Source organism: Tachyglossus aculeatus, chromosome 3, assembly GCF_015852505.1.
Source record: "Tachyglossus aculeatus isolate mTacAcu1 chromosome 3, mTacAcu1.pri, whole genome shotgun sequence".
Taxonomy (NCBI): Eukaryota; Metazoa; Chordata; class Mammalia; order Monotremata; family Tachyglossidae; genus Tachyglossus; species Tachyglossus aculeatus.
In genome coordinates this window covers 50800874-50808693 of record NC_052068.1, presented here as the reverse complement: position 1 = coordinate 50808693, position 7820 = coordinate 50800874, and the positions used below count along the sequence as shown (strand labels likewise).

Genomic DNA, 7820 nt, shown 5'->3' with positions numbered 1-7820 from the left:
AACAGTGGGCTCACAGTCTAAAAGGGGGAGACAGAGAACAAAACCAAACATACTAACAAAATAAAATAAATAGAATAGACATGTACAAATAAATTAAATAAATAAATAGAGTAAAAAAATATGTACAAACATATATACATATATACAGGTGCTGTGGGGAAGGGAGGGAGGTAAGATGGGGGGATGGAGAGGGGGACGAGGGGGAGAGGAAGGAAGGGGCTCAGTCTGGGAAGGCCTCCTGGAGGAGGTGAGCTCTCAGCAGGGCCTTGAAGGGAGGAAGAGAGCTAGCTTGGCGGATGGGCAGAGGGAGGGCATTCCAGGCCCGGGGGATGATGTGGGCCGGGGGTCGATGGCGGGACAGGCGAGAGCGAGGTACGGTGAGGAGATCAGCGGTGGAGGAGCGGAGGGTGCGGACTGGGCTGTAGAAGGAGAGAAGGGAGGCGAGGTAGGAGGGGGTGAGGTGATGGAGAGCCTTGAAGCCGAGGGTGAGGATATGTTGCCAACATGTACTTCCCAAGCGCTTAGTACAGTGCTCTGCACACAGTAAGCGCTCAATAAATGCGATTGAATGAATGAATGAATCGCTGTGCTTTTTAGTCAACAGGGAACAGACCTTTAGGTGTATTCATTTCTAAAGTCATGATAATGCTGATGGCTCCAAGGCTTAAGAAATAACTCCAAATTGACCATTGTCAGTAAAACCTAATATCCTGGTACAGATGAGTTAAAGAACATGTGTCAAGCATTAACGCTAACAAATACCTTTCAAAGTAGGTTGAGGCTCATAAGCCCAAGATAAATGACCTGTAACCACTTAAGAAATAATACACATTTAATCAGATTCCAGGGGAAACAGAAGAAAAAGCAGAGAAATGCAAGAATGATTAAATCTTTCCCAATTCCATCACTTTCATTCATTCATTCATTCAATAGTATTTATTGAGCGCTTACTGTGTGCAGAGCACTGTACTAAGCACTTGGGAAGTACCAGTCAGCAACATACAGAGTCTTTCACTAACCAACAACGGGCTCACAGTCTAGAAGGGGGAGACAGACAACAAAACGAAACATGTAGACAGGTATCAAAATTGTCAGAATAAATAGGATTATAGCTACAGGTTTCATATCATAGATACATCCCAAGTCTCTCCACCGTCAGGCTGGTTAGCTTGAGGCAGTTCATCTTCAATCCTTGGTTATGAAACAGCTAAATTACAGCAACCACTGGGAAGAGGGGGAAAAAATAATTGGATCAGCTAAAAGGGCTAATCATTGTACAATGCTGTTAAATGTTCTCTTTTCCAGATTCAGTCCAGGGATCCTAAAATAAAGTCATCCAAGCACTAATATATACATTTTCAAACTGTTACATGAGCTTTCAGCTTTGAAGTCCAAAGAACTCTTCCTCACAACCAATGACTTCTCCTTGAGACTCGTAAGCGCATTGTGAACAAAGAACATGTCTACCAACTCTATTGTATTGTATTCTCCCAGTCAATCAATCATGGTTATTGAGCACATACTGTGTGCAGAACACTGTACTAAGTGCTTGGGTGAGTACATCTAACAGACACATTCCCTGCCCAATGATTAGTACATTGCTCTGCACAATAAGCAGTTAATAAATACCATCAATTGATCGATTAACTTCTAAACACTATGAAATGGTCCAACAGCTGCTGTGCAAAGCTATCTAAGCTTCTAGATTTAAGTAGTACCATAGACTCAATATTGAATCCTAACTCCGTTTTTGAAAAGAACAGTTACTTTTCCTTTCCAAATCCATCCTGGAATTTGGAGGTAGCAGTATAATGGAGCCTTCCTTTGGTAACAGTGTCAATTAGCAGGAATCTGAGTTGCCATTTTTAACAAATGTAAATAAATCGTTAATGGGAAATTCAACTTCACTTTATTCCCTGGTTGCTTGATTAGCTTGACTCAACTCCATTAAAAAAGTGTTTACTCACGCCTCTATGGTGCTGGGCCACAGGAGACATTTGCAATGAGGAGGCAAAATGCAGCCAAGTGTCACCAGAAACACAATGACTCTGGTTTCAAAGGCCTACTTCACCATCGACCTATGGAGTCAAAGCTTCACTGTGTTCTTGTTTCCCCATCCGGAAAAGAGGCTGTGGCCTTCTGGATAGAGCAGGGGCCTAGGAGTCACAGGACCTGGGTTTCAATCCCTATTCTGCCATCTGTCTGCTGTGTGACTTTGGGCAAGTCATTCTCTGTGCCTCAGTTCTCTCATCTGTTAAAGGGGAATTAACAATAGTCATGATAATAATACTGGTATTTGTTAAGCATTTACTATGTGCCAAGCATTGTTCTAAACGTTGGGGTAGATATAAGGTAATCAGGTTGTCCCACGTGGGGCTCAAAATCTTAATTCACATTTTAAAGATGAGAGAACTGAGGCACAGAGAAGTTACGTGGCTTGCCCAAGGTCACACAGTAGACAAGTGGCAGAATAGGGATTAGAACCCATGTCCTCTGACTCTCAAGCCTGTGCTCTTTCCACTAAGCCACGCATGTGGGACGGGGACTGTATCAAACCTGATTATCTTATATTTACCCCAGCACTTAGCACAATGTCCAGTACATATCCAGCACTTAATACCACAATTAGTAGTATTCCTTCCTGTTTTCATAGAACTGTTGTAGCAAGCCTGAAGGATGCTCAGCTTGCTTATGTAAAAGGATCAACAGTGAGTGAACCCCTGCTTCCAGACACTTATAGAGATATGTATACACATAGATGTCAACTCCTTAGAGGTTAAAAGGGGGAGATCACCCCCACAGGGATGTAACTAGCCTAATAAACTCCTAGATAGTCAGGAAACCACCAAGCCCAGGACTCTGAGATACTCATGATCCTCACTGGGTTGCAGGGCCAGGTCAGAAGCTACTCTAGCCCTTGACCTTGGCATCCACGAAAGCCATCCAGAGCCACCACACCCCGTTCCTACCCCACGTGCCACCCTACTGCTTCTGCCATTGGCAAGGCAGTCAATCATATTTACTGAGCACTTACTGTGTGCAGAGCACTATACTAAAGGCTTGGGAGAGTACAATATAACCAGACACAGCAGGCTTACAGTCTAGAGGGGGAGACAAACATGAATATAAATAAATAAGTAGATTTCAGATGTGTACACAAGGGAGGGGCAGTCAGGCCAGAGCCCCAGCTGTGGCCATCCTCCCCCCCAAAAGTATGAGCCAAGACAGCTCCAGCTCCAATGGATCACCCTGGGCCCCTCTGATGCTTATTGATGGCTGCAGCAGGCAGGTGGCAGGGGGCCAAGGCAACAACAGGATGTCATGGCCCTGGATGGCTCCAGACTGGTGGCAATGAGGTGAGCACGAAAAAGCAGTGTGGCCTAGTGGAAACAGCATGGGCCTGGGAGTCAGAGGACCCAGATTCTAATCCCAGCTTTGCCGATTGTTCGGCCGATTGCTCTGCCAGTTGCTCATTGTGTGACCTTAGGCAAGTCACTTAACTTCTCTGTGTCTCAGTTTCCTCAACTCTAAAATGAGGATTCAATACCTGTTCTCTCTCCTACTTAAGACTGTGAGCCCCCTTACGAGACAGTGACTCTGTCCAACCTAATGACTTGAAGCTACCCTAGGGGTTAGAACAGTGTTTGACGCCTAGTAAGCACTTAATAAGTTCCATAAAACAAACACTGGTAGTGGTGCTGGAAGAGGAACAGAGGGAGAAGGAGAATAGAGATAGAGAAATGAAAGGAAGGAGAAGAAAAATAAAAGAGTGAGAGAGAGACACACAAAGAGAGAGAGAGAGAGAGAGAGAGAGGGAGGGAGAGAGAGAGACAGCAAGAGAGCAATAGGGCCAAAAGTTAGGAACTTAATTCCTTCTTTCCTTTCTCTCCTGCCAACCGCTGACTTTCACTACTGCTAGCCCTCCTAGCCCCAGTGTTTCTGGGCAGAATGGGCAATCTTTGCCACCTAGGACTACCAGGGTGCCTGTTGAAGTGGTAAAACAGCAGCAGCAACAATGGGTGGCAAAGGTCCTTTGGTCTTTCTCATAGACTCCCAAATGGGCCATCTTCTACGATGGCGGCAGCCACCACTACCACTGCTACCTCTGTCACCACCACCACCACAGGTGAGAGGTTCTATCCTCCACTCTGGCCTAAAGCCGGACCCTTAGTGTCCCAAAGAACCAAAGTGCATATATCCTCGCACGCTATAATTTATCTGAATTTTTGTCTTTCTCTAGTCTGTAAGCTGCTTGTGAGCAGGATTTGCAAATACCAACTCTCTTGTATTGTGCTTTCCCAAGTGCTTAGCTGATTAGTACTTCCCAAGTGCTTAGTACAGTGCTCTGCACACAGTAAGTGCTCAATAAATGATCGAATGAATGAATGAATGCTCTGCATACAGTGGCCACTTGATAAATAGCATGGATCAATTAACGACTCCAACTATAGGCCAGTTGAGTGGTAAGACGGACACCCAAAAATGCATGACCATCCTAGCTAATACAAGATGTCTAGTCACCTTACAGGTCCTGCCCTGTCCAGAGAGGAAGGAGAAGGAGGAGGAGCTTTTGAGATGTCACACTGTTACGCCAGGTTATAAACTGTAAAAGGAGATGGACCGAATGCCCAACAACTCCTCCTAGAATTATAATAATACCATTTATAATATTTGTGAAGTACTTATTATGTGTCAAGCACTGCTCTAAGCGCTGGGGCAGAAACAAGGCCATTATTTTGGACACGGTCACTGTCCCGCATGGGGCTCACAGTCTAGGGAGGAAAAAGTATGATTTAATCCCCATTTTACAACTGAGGCACAAAGAAGTTAAGTGACTTGCCCAAGGTCACACAACAAGCATTCAGCAGAGGTGGGACAGGAACCTGGGTCCTTTGATTCCCAGGCCAGTGCTCTATCTGCTAGACCATACTGCTTCTCAATATTTTAACCATTAGATGCTTTGTGAATATGAATTCATATAGAGGCTCAGTTTGGATAACTAGCACTATTTTGGGTATGATCTTTTTCACATACATTTGCAATAAGATGGGTATGTCATGTTAAGTGTGTTAAAAGAAGAAGCAAAGAGGATGGGGAAGTTGGGGTGGGGGGAATGCTTCTGATCACATGATGGATCACAAAATCACCTGAAGTAATGTCCATTTTCTGCGATATCCCACCCCAGGGGATCTGGGAGACAGTTTAACCTGATCCCATTTGTCATCTCCAAACAAAATGAAATTAAAACCTCAGTAATTCAGAAGCAAATTTGCTCTGTGCTTTTTGGGAATGAAACTATCTTTCTTCCTTTCATACCATTACGGTTCAATCCCAAGCTATCAATGATTTTAAAAGAAAAAGGGGTTTTGCTATTGAGAAAAAAGGCTATTCAAACTGTTCCTGATTTATATAAAGGAGGGATCGTTTGATCTTTGAAACCGCTGAAAGGGCAGTTTGATCTTCCTCAAACTCATTTATTTTAGATTCTTGCAAATTTCTTTCCTGTAGGTTTACTTCCTTAGAACACCCAATATTCAATAGAACAGTGACTTTTATAGATTGAAATGCAATATTGAATAGGGCAGGCCTAATAAATGCTCCCCAGGCCATAGAGAAAATTTAAGAAATCATAAAAGGACTTTCTGAGACTAGTTCAGGCAAAGACGACAAAGTGACTTCAAGGCCTTTTTTGAAAATGAGTCATGGTCAGAAATACTCACTTTGACCAAAAGCATTTCTTTGAATGCCAGAGGTAAATACACTCACTTGAATTTTCTGACTGTATTTCAAGTCGCTCCTGCTGCACTGAACAAAATGATCTCTGGGCTGTCAGTGCAGCTGTTCCAGGTGTAAACGTGAAAAAGCCTAGTGAGCCCCGGGTCTGTTCCTTTGAATGTGTTATTTTTAGATAATGCAGATGATATGCAGATCTGCACTGATCCTTCATTATGGGTTTTGAAGGGACGAGAAAGATGCCACACTATTAACCGCTGGATTACCATTCCTCATCACCATCCTTTCTTGACTTCAAAAAGAACACTATATTGTCATGAGCTAAGAAATCTCATGCAAATGTCTGGCGGAGGAGAGAGGCTACCACATCTTCCTAGGTCGAGAAAACAACATATTCCATCGATTAACCTAAAAGGGGCTCTCTTTGATGTGAGAGAATTGTTCCAGTATTTCATTTAAGGCTCCGAAAAAACACTTGTTGTCGTCTTATGCTGTCGAGTCATGTCTGACCCATAGAGACAACATGGACACATCTCTACCAGAATGCCCCACCGCCATCTGCAATTGCTCTGGTAGTGTATCGATAGAGTTTTTTTGGTAAAAATATGGAAGTGGTTTACCATTGCCTCCTTCCGTGCAGTAAACCTGAGTTTCCACCCTCGACTCTCTCCCGTGCCGCTGCTGCTCAGCACAGGTGAGTTTTGACTTGTAGCAGAAATTGCCTTCCACTCACTAGCCTCTGCCCAAGCTAGGAATGGAATGGATATTCTGCTTGACTCTCCCTCCCATAGTCAAGACTGGTAGAGTACTGGAAACTCTCCAGGTGCAACCCTGAGAGGTAGAAAAAAAAAAAACTGGGGCACCAAAATTCACAATCCGAAACTCGACTCCTCTCTTTCAAGCACAGTAGCTCCTATGCTCTTATGCCTAAATCTGTAGTTACTTGTGACCATCAGGAGAGGGTTTTCTCCTGGCTATTCAGATGTGGACAAGATATGGACAGATGTGGCCAAGAATGCCCAGAAAAGCAAAAAACAGCTACCTCCTCTCTACTCACTCCTCCCAATAGCACTCCCAACTTCAGTGTTCTTCTTAGGATCAGGTGGGGTGGGCGAGGCTTTGAGAACACTGATGATTATGATATTCATTAAGTGCTTCCTATGTGTCAAACACTACTTTAAGTGCTGAGTTAGATACAAGTCAATCAGGTTGGACACAGTCCCTGTCCCACAAGGGGCTCAAAGTCTAAGTAGGAAGGAGAATGGGTATTTAATTTCTATTTTACAGTTAAGGAGACTGAGGCCCAGAAAAGTTAAGTGACTTGCCCAAGGCCCCACAGCAAGCAATTAAAAAGTCTGCTTAGTCCACATTTCCTCAAACCTCTAAAACCTCCATTGTTCACTTATCCATCTCTGGAAGCAAACAGAAACTCCTTACCATCAGCTTAAAAAATTCTATCAGCTCTCTACCTCCACTTTTCTCTCACTGATCAATCAATCAATCAATCAATCAATGGTATTTATGGAGCACTTACTGTGTGGAAAACATTATACTCTTGGGAGGGCACAATACAACAGCATTTGTGGACATGTTCCCTTCAAGCAGCTTACATTCTAGAGGGGGAAAGAGACATCATTATAGATAAATTATGGATATGTACATAAATGCTATGAGGCTAAGGGTGGGGTGAATACCAAATGCTTAAAGGATACATATCATAGGAGATGCAGAAGGGGAAGGGAGTAGGAGAATTGGAGGGCTTAATAGGGGAAAACCTCTTGGAGGACATGTGATTTTAGTAAGAATTTGAATATTGGGACAGTGGTGGTCTTTGCATGTGGAGGGAAAGGGAGTTCCATGTCAGATGGAGAATAATAATAATAACAATGTTGGTAGTTGTTAAGCGCTTACTATGTGCCAAGCACTGTTCTAAGCACTGGGGGGGATACAAGGTAATCAAGGTTGTCCCATGTGGGGCTTACAGTCTTAATCCCCATTTTACAGATGAGGAAACTGAGGCACAGAGAAGTTAAGTGACTTGCCCAAAGCCACACAGCTGACAAGTGGCAGAGCTGGGATTAGAACCC

General features: G+C 43.7%; 1 non-coding gene across 1 annotated transcript; it reads right to left on the bottom strand.

Moving 5' to 3' along the window:
• Positions 1 to 6437: 6437 nt before the first annotated feature.
• On the bottom strand, positions 6438 to 6574 carry LOC119926003. The gene has a single exon (XR_005449922.1). It is a non-coding gene; the product is annotated as a small nucleolar RNA SNORA7 (small nucleolar RNA).
• Positions 6575 to 7820: the final 1246 nt, after the last annotated feature.